Source organism: Mastigoproctus giganteus, chromosome 3 (genome assembly GCF_048544385.1).
Source record: "Mastigoproctus giganteus isolate SK-2022 chromosome 3, ASM4854438v1, whole genome shotgun sequence".
Lineage (NCBI taxonomy): Eukaryota > Metazoa > Arthropoda > Arachnida > Uropygi > Thelyphonidae > Mastigoproctus > Mastigoproctus giganteus.
In genome coordinates, this window is record NC_143577.1 from 37,449,360 (window position 1) to 37,466,313 (window position 16,954).

General features: G+C 36.9%; 1 protein-coding gene across 1 annotated transcript in view; it reads left to right on the top strand.

Moving 5' to 3' along the window:
- Positions 1–4,419: 4,419 nt before the first annotated feature.
- Positions 4,420–16,954, top strand: part of LOC150087887 (GTPase-activating Rap/Ran-GAP domain-like protein 3) — a 459,270-nt gene continuing 446,735 nt past the window's right edge. The window contains exon 1 of the mRNA XM_090369244.1: positions 4,420–4,501. The gene's annotated coding sequence lies outside the window, so the exon portion shown is untranslated. The remainder of the gene's footprint in view (positions 4,502–16,954) is intronic.

The following is a 16,954-nucleotide window of genomic DNA, read 5'->3' on the forward strand; positions in this document are numbered from 1 at the left end:
ATAAAGTAGTAAATTAAGTCCGCGTGTTACGAGTATGGCCTAAGGCTTGTTCTTGTAATACGGTAAACTTTCTTTGATCAGCTGGTATTTTTGCACTAGCTTCTGATGTATTATCCTGGCAACCTGGTAGTGTCTGTGAGTGTAATCCGTCTGGATGATCACCCTGCATCTGCGGTGATGTGTTGGATTGTTTCTGGGACCAGGCGGCATCGACGACATGTGTCATCTGTCACTGTGGGGTCCTTGTCGATGTATTTTCTGTAGTTCCTAGTGTTGATTACCTGATCTTGGATGGCGAGCATGAATCCTTCGGTCTCGGAAGAGAGCTTTCCTTTCGTGAGCCAAGCGTTGGAAGCCATCTTTTCTATGTAGTCTTGATGGAGGTCTTGTAGTGTCTGCCATGAAGTGTTTTCTTCGTCCATCTTTCTGTCTTCGTTTCTTCTGTCTGTGTAAGCGAGGTCTTCTTGTTGAGGTTGAGCGTTATGTGTTGTTTGTTTATCTTTCTTATGGCTTGGTAGATCGGTGCTGTGTAATCGCTCAGGTTCTTATTTTTCTTCTTTCGTTCAGTGAAGTCAGTCAATACCTTCCCTCATTTTCCTTCTTCTTATTTTTATTACTTCTCCCTAATGGGGATTCCATCCCGTGACCGGTACTGCTACCAAGTACACAGGGTCGTAGTTATGTCTGGTGTTATTGTTGGTCGAGGAATTAGCATTAGCATTAGCATTAGTAGAGGCATTTGATGCAAGAAAGCAAGCTTATGCAGCATCAGCCAAAAAAAAAAAAAAAAAAAAAAAAAAAAAAGTAACATAAATAAATAAAAATAACCACTTCCACTTCACCCCTCTGTTCGTTCGAAATACCTGTCCAGCTGAGCCTTAAACTTATTTAGGCTATCAACTTCCACGACAAGGGATGGAAGTCTGTTCCACCCACCAACCACCCGCTGGCTAAAGGCAAACTTCCGCACATCTATCCTACATCTGTCTTTCCTCAATTTGAATTTATGCCCTCTCAGGTGATTTTTCTGAGCTAGAGGAAGAATCCCATCAGCATTGAGCATGCTCAAACCATTCAAGGCTTTGTACACCTCTATCAGATCACCCCGCTGGTGCCTAGTTTCCAGACACTGTAATTTGCAAAACTTAAGCCTTTCTTCGTAAGAGAACCCCTTTGTCCCATTCACCAATCTAGTTGCCCTTCTCTGTACTCGTTCCAGCAGCTCTACATCCTTCCTGAAATGAGGCCTCCAGGCCTGTATACAGTACTCTAGGTGTGGCCTGACCATTGCCTTATACAAGGGAATAATCACCTCCTTATCCCTGCTAGAAAAATTCCTATATATCATTGACAATACACCATGAGCTACTCTTGCAGCTCGTCTGCACTGCTCAGAGAACTTCATATCTGCCTGCACCACCACCCCCAGGTCCCTTTCATTCTCTACCACTGTCAGTGTAGTACCACAGAGTTGATACGTTGCTCTGGGGTTGCTGTTTCCCATATGTAGTACTTTACATTTGTCAATGTTAAACTTCATTTGCCACCTCGAAGCCCATCTGCTCAACCTTTCCAAATCCTGTTGCAGCAGCATAGTGTCAGTAGTGTCCTTGACAACCCTGCCAACCTTCGTATCGTCTGCAAACTTGGACATTAAGCCTGATATACCATCATCAATATCATTTATAAATACAGAAAACAATAAAGGCCCCAATACTGAACCCTGAGGGACTCCACTAATAACATTAGTCCACGATGAGCAGTGTCCATTGATTACCACTCTCTGTCTTCTCCCCCTCAACCACCCCTTTATCCATAGCAGCAACTTGCCTCCAATGCCACACTGCTCCAATTTGTGCAGCAGTCTTCCATGTGCAACAGTATCAAAAGCCTTTCTAAGATCCAAGTATATAATATCAAAGTTATTCCCTGCATCCAGTTCTTTTGTGACTGCATCATAGTATCCAATCAAATTGGTCAGGCAAGACTTCCCCTTAACAAAACCATGCTGTGTCCTAGCTATAACTGAAGTCTTGTCTAGATGATCCTGCAGTGCTTCTTTCACCAGTGCCTCCATTAATTTTCCGGGAACAGAAGTTAAACTCACAGGTCTATAATTACTTGTGTCAGCCTTTGATCCCCCTTTGTGAATTGGGGTCACATTTGCACATCTCCAGTCAATGGGTATCTCCCCTGAGTCCAAGGAAGCTCTCATAATTATGGCTAAGGGTTTGCTTATCTCCTTTGCTGCCTCCTTTAATTCTCTGACTGTTCTACAGATATTCGGTTTTGCGACTTTCTGGAGTTCCTTGTTGTGTTCTCTGGTATCTCTATTGCTACTAGGTTGTTATGTAGGGTCGTTCGCACCATACCCGTGGTCTTTACTTGTTGCACATGCCCCATCTCTTTAATCTCCTGTCTTAGGTTCGTGTACTTCCTGATCTTTTCCTCATGGGTTTTCTGGAGGTTGCTGGTGTTGGGCACGGTTATGTCAATTCTATAGGTAGGCTTTTCCCTCTTGTCAACAAGGGTTATGTCCAGCCTATTTTGCGGGATTGTCTTGTCTATTAGTGTCTTGGCTACCCGGTAATGTCTACAAGTGCACTCTGTCTGGGTGATCATCTTACATCCTGGGGTGATGTCTTGGATCGTTTCTGAGGCCAAGTGGCATCGTCGATATGTGTCATCTGACACTCCGGGCTCCTTTGCGATGTATTTTCCATAGTTCGCGGTGTTGATTACCCGTTCTTAGATGGTGTGCATGAATCCTTCAGTCTTGTGGAAGAGCGTCCCGCTCGTGAGCCATACATTGTAAGCTATTTTATATATGTGATCTTGATGGAGGTCATTGTAGTGTCTACCAGGGAGCGTCTTCTTTGTCCATCTTTCTAGCTTCGTTTGTTCCGTCTGGGTGGGAGGGAATTCCTCTCTTAGGTTTATTGGGGTATGCCGCTTGTCTATCTTCCTTATGGCCTGGTACTGGTAGAGTGCTGCTTTATTATTACTATTATTATTATTATTATTTCACATCCAAAGTTATGGACTTTTCTAATAATGAAAGTTTTTTTCAGACACCTTATACATCTACTGTTTGTTCCATGTTACCCTCGCTCAGCCACGTTTTGAGAGAGGCATATAAACATTCCTCACATCATCGGCGGGACTCGAACTCAAGTCTTTTTCATTTACTGTGGGGAAGACGGCGATCCTACCTATTTTAATTAATCAAAATTATACGATGACATATCGAAATTTGTTGTTATTAATAGTGAGATTAGTTAATGTTTTATAAATTAGCCAGTTATTTGTTAAATACCCAGCAATTAGACAATTTATTTACCAAATGAATAAAAGATAACTATAAAGAATACCAAAATAGTAAGCAATATTTTTGGATGATACTTTTTTGTCAGTTAATAATTCCTACAAATGAATAATTTAAAAATTAATTTCTTAAGAATTCTTTGATAAATAAAATAAATATTTATTTTGGGGTAATTAAGAATTTTTCCATTATATAAAAGAAATCCTGATGTATAGCATACTTACTACAAGGTGTTTCTAATAAGTTGTATTAAGACACTTTCAAAAAACTTAAGAAATGCTCAAATAAGTATGGTTATACGCGAGCAATCCCTGGAGTTTATTCCAAAGAAATGTTTTGGTTTGAATGCGAAAGAATTTCAGGAGAAACGAAAGCAACAAAAACTTGTTAATTTTCTGATGGAGTTTCATTCCAGTTCTATCCAATCAGAGCAGTTGAAAGGATGTGAAAAACAAATATACAGACGTTTTTATAGTATCATTAATATTCAAACAGTCTGTCGCAACATGTTGATGCAGCAGTGTGGCCACGAAACTAATTTAAGTCTCTTGGAAGTCACCGACGACTTCATTTTTCTGTATATCTAATGCATAGCGACAAAGATCAAATAATCATTCATTTCCACTCAGCCGCTATTCCCCTCGCGGTACGCACTGTACATCTAATATTTTCCATCTCTTTATGTGTCCCCAAAAGAATATTTCTTATTTTATTTTGTGACCTCATCTTTCAAATCAAATTCACTTTCTTCTTTGATAACCTTTCATCCACTAGAAACGTACAAGAGAGAAAGAGAAAAAGAGATCGCGCTTAATCTTCTTGTGCCTCAGTTGAAGGGATTGGGGGGAGAGAAATACTTAGCTCACTTCTTCTTTACTGACCAGGGCAGTCGATTTTTCCATTTTTCACATATTACTAACGTATTATTGCCATCTGTGTGGCCTATTCTGTGAACATCCGATGGCTGTAATCCCTTGTGATTCACGCATCTTGCCAGTACGCGCAAGCGCATTTTCCTTTATTCAAACGAACAGCGAGCATCAATCTGTGTATCTTAGAGAAAGCACGTTCTCCTGCTTTTCTAGCGAGACATTGGGAGTTTAGTGCAGTCCTTCGTTGTCCCAAGATCAAGTCCAGAGGTACTTGAAGATATAATTGTTTACTTCGTCCATGAATGTAAGTGGATTATGTTAATGTTGTTATTTACTTAAATAGTTTATCGTACAATATTGCTCATGCTTCATATTAAATCTTAAAACAAGTTTTGTAAATGGAAAATATTACTTTAAAGCTGTTCGTTATATACGGATTTAGTTTTTATATTTGAAGAGTAAAGGGATTTGTATCCTAAGTTGCATAAACTTAAATTTTATGCTATCCCCTGTGACACTTCTCAGACTGTAATTTATTACGTTTTCGACAGAAGGATATTATAATTTGTTTTAAAATACAACTGCGAAGCATGGTTCCTTTAAACAGTATTAGCTTATATCAGTAGCAAGAGAACGAATTTGATGAATGCTCTTTTGGATGAGAAAGTCAAAGTGACATTTTTAATAGTTAATAATTCTAAAGGGAAAGGAAATGTCTTGTTTTAGAGGTATTGCCACTCTTAAGTGAATGATGTATTATATATACTAACAAGTTACACTAATCTTCCGAAAGATGGCGCTCGCAATCTCCAACGTTTAAACTAAATATTTTAATTGTATTATTAATTTTTTTCCTCTTTCGAAATACTAGCTCATTTAAACTAAATCAAAATCATGTGACAACAGACAGAAATTATTTAAAATATTTGTTTTAAATTAAATATGTATTTATATGTGAAATAGTATATTTACTGACTTAATTATTTTCGCTTATTAAAAGAGATATTGAAATTGAAAGAAAAATAATAATAAATAAATAAAATAAAAGACTTTCATATAAAACCATTCAGGAGATTTAAATTATAGACTCAACTGTAGTTATGATAAATTTTAATAGTTTGTATTAGGTAAATTAAAGAAAGCAAAATTGGTATTTTTATTTTAAGATTTTTTGAAATATTTTTTTCTAATAAATTTTCCTATCCTTCAAATCTTTAATCGTTTGAAGGCCTGGACAAATTATTGGAAGAAGTGGACAAATACAGTGGATAATTTTATTTATTTTACCCGTTCCTTTGGCATATTCCTTCTACAACCCTTGACTGGCCCCGGTTAATTATGAGTACTTAAAAGAAAGAAAGTGGACAATATTATAAGTTCTTTATTGCAAATTCTGGTCCATTTATAAAAGTTTATAACCACAGCACTGAGCGTATTTATTAGTTTTATATCTTAGACACTTTAGAGTAATAAATAAAATTTTAAAAACTGCACAGTAGTGTAAAGTATAGTTTATAGTTTATATCTACATATTTGTACCATCCCAGGAAATTTATTTATCAAGCAAGATGGCGTCGAAAATACGAAGTAAATAACAATTACGCATTGGCTGTGATCAACCAACAACTGAAGTTTGGTATAAACCCGAGGATTTGCCTGCCCTCGTTACTTTCCACAACCATTTTGTCTCTTCCTCTTAAGCAATCCCCACTTAACCAATAAACATTCTAATAAAAACAGGGACTGTCGTTTAATGCTGATGAAAAAGTGGACCAACTCTTTCTCCAGACACTGTAACATCTCTGCATTATCATTAAAAGAAATCTCTCACCACGGTAGGGAGCACAAGTGACTCAAGATTGTTTATAATCTGCACTCCACTTCGGTTCCAAGTATCAGACACGTATTGTTAATGTCTCGCATCAAGCGACTCTCAGACGCTTGTCTCTTTATTGCTTCGCTGAACCAAATACTCTAAGTGCCAATGTTGCAACCAGACTACGCTAATTCCAGCACTTGCTGAAGACTGTACTGTATTGAAAATAAATGAATATTTACCCAAGTATTTATGGATGTCCCATACTATATAGGAATACCAGTTTTCCTCAGCTGGTGTAAATAGAAATTGTACGAGTTTGTTTACTCGTTTATCAGACTAAACACAAACTTAAACATTTTAGAGAGTTATTCGCGATTAAGCGGTAGTGGTATTAAAAATACGACTGGTCAGTCAGTGTTTAAGCTGTAATGAAAGTAAAAGCACTTTCTGAAAGTACGCAATGGTAAGCAGAGGTCATAGAAGTCCTGTTCTGTGAGCATGTACAACTGTATTGTCTACTATTACAATATATTCGTGTTAAGAAGGATCTTAGATGAAAGAAAAATTCCTATTGATGTCAGACGTAATTAATATAATCGCTTTTGTTTAAATGTCATTAAGTATATAGTAATTAAGCTTATTCGTGTGAAATATCCGCAGATGTTCGCTGTATGAAAAAAAGGTTGAGACGCAGTGCTTCTAAGGGAATATTTATCAATGTGAGAGCGTGTGTCTTTAGCTAGAGATCTTTGCAATTGAAGTTAGCATCACGAACTTCGCATTTCTAGTTATCGCTGCAAAGAGAGTTTGGGAGAAAGCACTCTGAAGTGTTTTTACAATCGACCCGATTTGTCAAGAAAGATAAGAAGAAGTGGCAATGACATGTTTCGGATGGCACCTTAAAGAAAAGGATAGATCTCAAAAATAGACTGGTCGTTTTGGTGTTGAAACCCACCCATCTACACACACACACACACACGCTGGGTAACATTACTTTAGGCAGTTCTGAAAAGTGTTGAGCGTTTGTATAACTGTGCAAGCATATATTAACAAATTGTTTAAAAAGGTAAAATATTCTAGATCAAGTGAAAATTTGAAATCTGAAATTAGTCCTTTTTGTAATTCAAATTAATAAATCATATTGCAACAGATTATTCCAACGTTTTCCGTAATACAACCATAGTAATGGTTGTATTACTGAATTGAAATGAAAAATATTCACAGTAATGCAACTATAGTAACGGTTGTATTGAAATGGTGGAATTCATGTTTAGAATCCAGAACAAAGCGCTGACAACCCCAGCCCCTCCACCATCTCTTCCACCATTCAGTATGATGGATGTCTTTTGAGGTTATGATGAGAATCCTGAGCTGTATATTTCGAGAGTGCAGCTCTAAAACGGTGTTCGCAGGCCGGCGCTAGACAGTCTACCGTACAGAACCTATTGGTAACTCTCTACGAGGCAACCGGATAAGCTAGTATATTCTCGTGGCCTCTACTCTGTCAGATAGTGACTGGAGGAAGTCCGAGTAGTGTGTATGCGGGAGACATTGTCGAGGCCACGTTGTATTAAGAAACTGAGTATGTTCTTCCCATGTGTGCGACATATCCAAATTTTCATTACTTCATACGACATGTCCTCTCTCCCCTTTTCTTACTAATGAATTCATCATGAATAGTCAAATTAATAGAACAAACTTATCTGGGAAAAGATCTAAACTTTCCAAACACTTCCTCGTTCGTTTCACAAATACACGTGGTCTCAGTTCCAATCTCAATGACGTCCATTTCCACTTACATCCTACCAAATCCACGTACGTTTTCTGACAGAATCCTAATTATCAGATGATTCAACCACTGCTCATCTTAGTTGCCCTAATTATTCATAGTACGAATCCTTTCACTTCAAAGGTGGTACTTGTGCATATGTTCGCTCTGATGTTCTCTGTCAGAGACTTGGTAATTTAGAATCTCCTATTTTCTATCTTCTCTTGCTGAAATACTGTCTACCCCATTCTGTCACGTTCATCTGTTGCCTCTATCGTTGAAACTCTTTAAACCCTTGGAACACTTTGACTACCTCTCTTTGAAACTTTACTTTCTACAGTCCAACTTTCCTAACATTGAGGTAATTTGCCTTGGTGATTTTAATGTTCACAACGTGAGCTGGCTTCCGTTTTCTAGTCACACAGACACAGCTGGTCCAAGATGCTGAGGCTTTCTGCAAGATTTCTTTTCCTTGGTTGGATTATTGTTTTAAATCTTCTGATGTCAACGGTTGCTCAGATTGTGTCAGTGAAATTATCCTTGTATTTCATTCTACACTAGACCTTAAAATCTCACCTTTATCTGAACCTTAGTTTTCTAAAAATAATCCCTAAGACTGGTTAAGAAGTTGCATATCGCAAATGGCTTACTTACAAATTTACAGGTTCAATTTCTGCCTACACCAAAGCTCACAACCATTGTAAAACAGTTATTAATCAGTCCAGAGCAGATGTGGACAAAGCTAAGAGTCGAAAACTTTCTTCTTGTCCAAATGTTAGTCTGGCATTCTGGTCTCTTTTCAAAGCAACTTTTGCCCATCTCTATTCACACCTCTATCAGAACTGAATGGCTGTATTTTCAACTTGGATAAAGATAAAGCCTACCTTCTAGCATTCTGCTTGTCTTCTAACGCGCGTATTGATGATCCTGGTAAACTACCTCCCACTATTTCCAGTACATTCCTTTCAATGTCTCCCGTGGTCTTCCGTCAAAGGAATGTGAGAAGAATTTTAAAAGTGTTGATGGCAATAAGGCGCCGGGTTTTCATGGTATTTCTCCGTTTGTTCTCAAAACCTGTGATTCTTTTGCTCCTGAGCTTATTTCTCTTCTGTGTCACCTTTTTACACTTTCTTATATCACTTCTGGAAATATGCTCATATCTACCCGGTTCCTAAAAAGGATGACAAATCCCTCCCATCCAATTATTGTCCCATTGTACTTACTTCTACTCTTTCTAAAGAAATGGAGAGATCAATTAACCACCAACCCTTTTATTATCTAGACGCCTTCCATCTGATGAATAATCGCCAGTATGGATTTCGTCAGTGTCGATCCGCTGCTGATATTCTGGCTTATGTTACCCATCTATGGACAAATTCAATAGAAACATTTGGTGAAGCTCAAGCAATTGCTTTTGTTATGTCAAAGTCTTTTGATCATGTTTGGCAATAAAGGTCTTATAAATAAGCTTTCATCTTATGGTTTTCCAAATGTTTTTTTTGTAATTGGGTATCCAGCTTCTCTCTGACCGCTCACTGAGGGTGATAATAGATGGCTCTCTGTCTTCTAACTTCTTCACTAATGCAGGTGTTCTCCATGGTTCAGTTCTTTCTCAAACTCTTTTGCCTCTTGCATATTAATGACCTTCTTCCACTGACTGGAATCTAATCCATAGTTTTTCTGATGATAGCACGTTGAATTCCACCTTTTGGTTTGAGAATCCTTGCCCTGCCTAAACTGCTTCAACTTTTCCAGTATCCACTACCAATTCCTTAACTTCTGATCTCGGTAATTCTCCAGTCGGGCAAAGATAACTTAGTTGATTTCAATCCTTCTAAAACTCAGTCCTGTCATATATCTCGCAAAAAGGATTCTTCTACTCCTATGCTCATCTTCGATGTCACTCAGATTTCTATACAAGATCACCTAAATCTGTTAGGGATTAACCTGACTGCTAATCTTTCTTAGCATAAGTACATCACAAATATTGTGTCCTCTGCATCTAAAAAATTGGGTTTCTCTTCTGCTCTCGGCGTTGCTTTTCTTCCAAAAAGCTGCTCACTCTGTAGAAATGGTAATCAGCCCTATCATGGAATATTGTTCCCAAATCTGGGAAAGTTCGGTTTCTGTTTCATGCCTTTTCTGTAGATACTTCCATGGACACTGTTCTTCTGAATTGGCTTCTGTAATTCCCGCCCTCTACCAAACCAGTTTGAACACGTGCCGCAACCAGTGCGCATCCTTTTACTGTCCAAGTTCAAATTCATAGAGGCAACTTTTCTTCTTCTTCATTTCCCCATCCTACAGTGGATTGAGAATGGCTGCAGATTTAATTAAATATTCATAACGTAATTTATTTAATACATTAATATTTAATAGATTTATTTAATTATTATTTGATAATTTCCCAAGGAAATTCAGAATGGTACATGCTTATTTTCCATAGTCATAGTTATTATTTTGAAGTAATTTCTTTTCTCGTGTTTCACTAGGAAACATGGCAAACGTAAAATAAATGGCAGATTAACCTTTGTTGATATTATTTCTTTCGTCTTGCACTACGTTGAAACAAACAGCATCGCCAAAGGTTAATTTTCCAGTTACTTAAAAGATTTGTTTGAACGTAGTGCAATACCAGGGCAATGCGTTCCATGTTTTGAGTTTTGCTAATAATTAGAGATAATTGTGGTGAAACCACGTGTCCAGGTTAGTGCAAAATCATGGAACTCGTTGTGAAGGCAAATTTCATTCTGCTGCGAATCATAAAACCATGCATTCAAATTTTGAGTTCTGTACTAACAATACTTCCTAGGTATTTGAAAATTTTTATTTTTCTCTAAATGATGAAAATTATTAAAAAAGATTATTATTATTATTATGAAAATCCATTTACAATTTTAATTATACGAATACAGACTTTATGTTACACATCTTTGTTAGAGATAATTCTATTGCTTTTTGAACTTCAGCATTAAAGAGTAACAACAATTACTTATTCTACCGTGTAAACTAAATAAATAAACAAACTCTTCTAGTCCCATCATTTATTTATTTATTTCTGTAATCCTCGAACCGTATTCCTAAATAGTTGAAATGCTACAACCTTTCTGACGTTTGTGAATATAAAGTTTCATGTTGTTGCTTCTTCTCACGCTCCTTCCGCAGGAAGAAGTTCTGTATTGCGATGGAAATTGTGGGCATCTGACATGAAAAAGCCAACATAAAATCCTAATTTCTTATATATGAACGATAGACAAAGTTGTTTCTAAGAAACCTTGGTCAAATAACTCATCTATTATTTTATTTTAAAACGAGCTACATGGAAAGATCCTGATTGGACAATCGAGATTTGAACACGATGAACAAATGTACTCAGACCTTTTTAAATATATAAAAATATGTCATTCATAATTAACGGTTCTGCAAACATTTTAAATTTTATATAATTTTAAATTTTATGTCGTCAAGTTCAGTGCATTTTTAAATAAGCAGGAGTGTACCATAATTCTTTTGTGGTAGGCCGCAGTAATCTAGTGGTCATCCACGTTGGTGCATAAGTACACGTGCTTTGAGTGACCGGGGTTCAAGCGCGTGATTGCTAAATATGGTGATGATGCTTCTTGTATTCTCTCTATCTTCTGAACTTCTTTGATCACGTACAACAAGAAAATCTTGTTGTACTTTCTTGTTGGGATTAAATTCACTGATAACAATGCACTTCTGACGAACTTATTAGATTTGAGAATTAAATTCAGGTTCAAAGAAAGAAATATCTCCGAAAAGAATTGACAACCGCTAACTACTTAGCGATGTCGTAAAACAAGATTAGAGGAGTAATTAGTTTGTCAGCCTTTGACCGCAAAGCGGCTCCAGTATTCACCAATTAAGACTTTGGCATCACCTGTAGAAGACCACATATTACTGACAATTACCAGTCAGAGATGCCAGACACAGAGACCGAATTGCGAGAATTCTAATTATTTCTCCTTCATCGATGTATCTTTGATTTTTCGGCTGTTTCAGACTTTATTGTCTCCTACATAAGTCCCGTATGGGTGCTTTCCTTTTAATTAATTCTGATAAATTTCGACACTTACGAGATTCTAACAGCTAAAGTGGTAGGTATGCTAAGAATTTTCTAATTAAAGACAGAACTTTGAGAAGAATATTTGAAGCTACTAAAGACCCTTAGGCAACGATCTAGTTCCCTTCTTGACACGACATAGTAGAGAAAATTGGGTCTGGTGGTCTTCTAATGCGCCAAAACCGAATAGTTGAGGCTTGTTTTTGAAATACCTAAATTTGTTTAAATTCTAAACTCTTTGAAGGAAAATTTAAGCGATTTTGGGGAAAATGATGCCAGTTTATGACTTTTAATATTTATTTTACAGATCCTAGTATTAATAATTGTATTAATTAACTTCTCCTTGATACTTATACAGTAAAATCTCGATATAAAGTACTTCGGTTAAGTTAATTTTTCATAAAACTTTTCATAAGGACCAGGACAAACTCTGATTATATGAAATCATAAAATTAAAAAGCATATTTTATAATTTATTTATTAATTTTTTATAAATCCTTTATACTCATGAAATGTGCTTTAAAAATTTATGTTCAAATATTTTTTTATTTAAAGAAAATAATTTAAATATTTTTAATTTGTTACCTACGCGAATCCATGAAGATATTACATAGATATAACTTCAAAATTATATGAAATGTGGTAGATTATCTTGTCCTTTCGTGTGGCCGAAGTATTAAAACTATTTAGGAAATACAGAGAAGACGTTCACAGTAAAAAGATTGGCGATGAACAATTAAAATCAAAATATTGTCAATTAAACTTTTTTTTTTGCAATTAAAACTGCTTATTAAAATTGTTTATTAAAATTTGACAATAAACAATTAAAATTATTTATTGCCAATAAACAATTAAAACCTCGATAATACGAAGGCAATTTAAAGCGTTTATTGTCTTCGGATTATCGAGGTTCCTCCTTTCCAAAAATTATTATTTATGATTCATTTAACATACCCGACTTCCCCTCAGCTCCTTTATTATTTCTGTTGTAATTTTTATTTAAAGTTATTTATTGTTTATTGCCAATTTTATCTATCTTATTCAATACAAATATTGGTATATCAATACTAGTTCAATATTTAGATAATTTCAACAAATATTAAATAAATGGCTCGATACGATTAAAGAAAAAATATTTTAATGTAATTTTAGTCAAATTAATAAAAAAAAAATGTAAATGCGATATATAGAGTACACACTTCAAAAATGAAATCGTTTCTGGCATTCCAAGTACAGCTTCACTGAAAATGTTTTTTCGTCTATCTTATAAAAACAAGATACCAAAAACCACGTACCAGAAATTGAAGGAAACGATTTGTTTATTTTTCGTGTTACTCAAGATAAACAGGTTTTGCTAAGTAAACATCGCCATAGATCGTGTTTGGTGCAGAACTCACAGCGGCGAACATTCTGACGATCACCATTCAAAATTGCAACGTAAAAATTATTTTCACACGTCCAAGTATAGCTGCACTTTTCAGTAAGATCTTAAACTACAGTATTTAACCAGGAACGGTTGGCTATAAAGTGCCAATGGACCATTGGCCCTGCTACGTAAGTACCTTTTGTATTTATTACTGATACATATTTATTTTGTTTATTACTGGCTTATATTTATATTTGTTTACCTTATTAGTGATTTGAATTTATTCTGTATTAACAATCGATGTTAATAAATGATTAAATGTTATATAACTGTGTTCAACTCAAGGAGGAAGCGACCTCCCACTTTAAAATTGGCTCTCATTGTGTCCATACAACGAATAGCCAACGCATGCGCATAGCTATGCTTTGTAGCTTTTCCCTACGGGCGTATGAATTACCAAGTTTAGCGCTACAGAAAAATTGTCTCCAGTCGTGTGTGCCCTTGTTATTGTTTATTTGCTAAAGACTGGAACTATTCATTCCCTTTTTTTTGGGGAGGAGGATATTCAGCCTATTCAGTTATCGACAGTTACGAAATTTGTAGGGTACGAGGTCGGATCGAAAAGTTCTAAGAGTTTATTTATTACAAAGAAAGTGGTAGAGGTAGAGGACCGAGATGGCGAGTAATAGAACGCCATTACAGGTTCGATTCCCTTTCTGCTCCACCAAACTAATGAGCAGCACGTGCTTTAAAAATCGAGTTGTTCAGTTGTGTGTTAAGCCCCTGTCTCAGAGGTAAAATGTTGCTAAAGTTCCAGCCTTTTTGGACCCGAATAAATGCCTATATGCTGCTAGCTGTATTCCATGGAATTGCCTACTAACATGTGACGCTTTACTCGCAACATCTCTCTTAACCAGTTGGATCAACTCTGTTGCAGAATTTGCGGCTTCCAAACTTGTACGGATCTCATCAAGATCGAGAGCCTGGTGGAACACGAGCCTAACTGTCCTGTTTAAATTAAAGCAAACTCTGCACAGGAAATGGAAACTATCAAATGATACACAAGATATAATTAACTACTCATTTGCCAGAGCAAGATTTAACAGGGAAAAATCTAAAGCAGTCAACAGCTATACGAAAGATACACTTGACAAGGGAAAGCCATCCCGGTGTAGGCATAGGAATGACACATATAAGCGAAGTGACGGTGAAGCTTGGAGGGACCACATCAGTAGATTCTCCAACATACATCATCAGTCGCAGGTCGTGGGGGTTGAGTGGGTTCCGTTGGTTGATAATGAGCTGGAGTCGGTTGATAATGAGCTGGAATCACAAAAGAAGCGCTGATACATGGCAGTAACTACCTCAAGGCCACTAAGGCAGCTGGAGTCCATCGGGTTGCTCACTCCATCGTAAAGTATCTCAGCCTGTACCTAATTGAACCACTGCAAGCTCTTTATAACTATACTAGTTAATAAAAATTTCCCTGAAAACTGGAATAAGTATGCTGTCATCGTTATGCCAAAAATTTCAAACCGTAACCACATGGAGCACTATAGGCCTATATCCATTGCATCTACACTCTTGAAAATACTGACGAAAGTTCTACTCACAAAGTTGACGCATCAGATCCTGGCCAGTCAGCCTCAACAAATCCAATATGTTATATCTAATAGGTCAACTATAACGAACCTCCTTACAGTGCAGACCGTGATACCGAACGCTTTCCAAGCCGGAAATGAAGCTGCAATAATTTATGCTGATATAAAGTCCGCCTTTGATATTCTCAATGTACATGCCCTACTATGTTTGCTGCAGCATGCCTTCCAAATAAAAGGAAACCTGCTGAAATTCCTGCAGTCCCTACTAACTTGTCGACCCATTTATTTTCATACAGATAGTCAGATCCTCCAACGACCAGTCCATGCAGGAGTTCCACAAGGTGACGTCTTATCCGGACTCCTCTTTACCGCAATGATGATTCCTCTCTGCGAGGGCAGGGATGATGTATACACATACACAGATGATATTAAGATATTGGCGACCATCCAACCAGCCTTGTCTAACAGTGTAGTGTGTGATCAGATAAATCATAAGATTATGCAGCCATCAATATACTTAGAAAAATTTGGCCTAGCCCTAAATCCACAGAAGACTGTAATGGTGGTGTACTCTCTCAAAAAAAAATCACCTACACTCGTATATCCAGAACTAAATGGAACACCTATCCCAATTGTCACAACTCATAGAGATCTGGGAATAATATTTGACACTAAACTACGCTCACGGCCCATGTTGACGGGCTTGTAAATAGATTAAACTATCTTCGTTGGATAACCAAACAACACCGCTTGCACGTGAAACAAACTGTGACAACCGCAAGATATATAAGAAGAACGGTGTATTTGGCCATATTGTACGAGCTGGATTGTGGGCGACAGCAACCCCTACCCATATTAGGAGTATATATGCGACTGAATTCTGGCTCCTGAAGTGGGCCAACAATAAACACTATCCTCCCATCAGTTAAGGACAGCGCAGCTTGCTGAAAAGCTGAAAATACAGCGTTTACCAGACATTATTGCCTGGAAACGACTGATAACGATAACCACAATCAAGATGATGACTGGAGGGATAACATCACGGTGCTTCTGGCAGCTTTGTGAGTGGCACATCCCGCCATCTGTCTTAAGAGGCACCAAATCTCTGAGTACGAAACCAAAAGGCCGAAGATGGCCGATAGGTTCATACTATCCAAGGCGTTGGAATCAATCCAAAGCTTGTCTCAAATTGGAATTGACCTCGAAAGGCTAATAGAAGATCCGAAGTACAGGAAACAAACCGCGATGTGGTTCGCTCAGGCTATTGTCGCCTAACAGTTCAATGTTTCTGGAATAACTCTGTGACTCAATGCTGTGCTTATGTGAACAAGTGTACCACGTATATAATGTATTCAGTGGTGGTGTTGTTATATTCCTTTATATTATATTAATCTAATCAAATGTATGTTTTTATTCCTTTATATTGTATTATATCTAAATCCGCTGGCATATACTGCCATGAAGGGAATTTGTCTCTCACCAATGTAACACTTATGTATCTTGGCAGGACAAATAAAGATTTATTTATTTATTTAAAGTATTCGTTCTGGTCGTCGACGTCAGCTAGGAAATCTCTGTAAATCTCCTTTAGACCATACCAGGCGATTTTGATTTAAATTTAACATTGGAAAGCTGGAATGTCAGCAAAATTTGTTTCAAGATTGTTGAGTGATGACCAAAGGGTACATCGTCGAGAACTGTGGGCGAAACTGAAAGGTAGGGAGCAACTGACCCTAATTTACCGGTTGTATTTTTACTGGCGTTGAAACCTGAGTGTACGCTGTGGCATTGAAAATTCAGTCGTCTCATCCGAAATCACCAAACTCAGCCCATCCACAGCGAATGTTTGGTGAAATTTGGAAAACAATGCTGCTTATTTTTCCAACATACAGGTTATCGCTCATTATTAATTTTTGAAGGATGATTTCTTCACTATGACAATACTCCTGCTTACACACACTCCATTCAAGACATTTTGACACAGAAAATATTCTACATGCTTCTATAAAAGCATGTAGAATCTTTTGCAATAACTGAGCTATTATAACGCCCTATGCATCATTTATCTTAAGTCAATTATTTTCATATCATGTTATTATCCTATTGTGTCCTATTACTT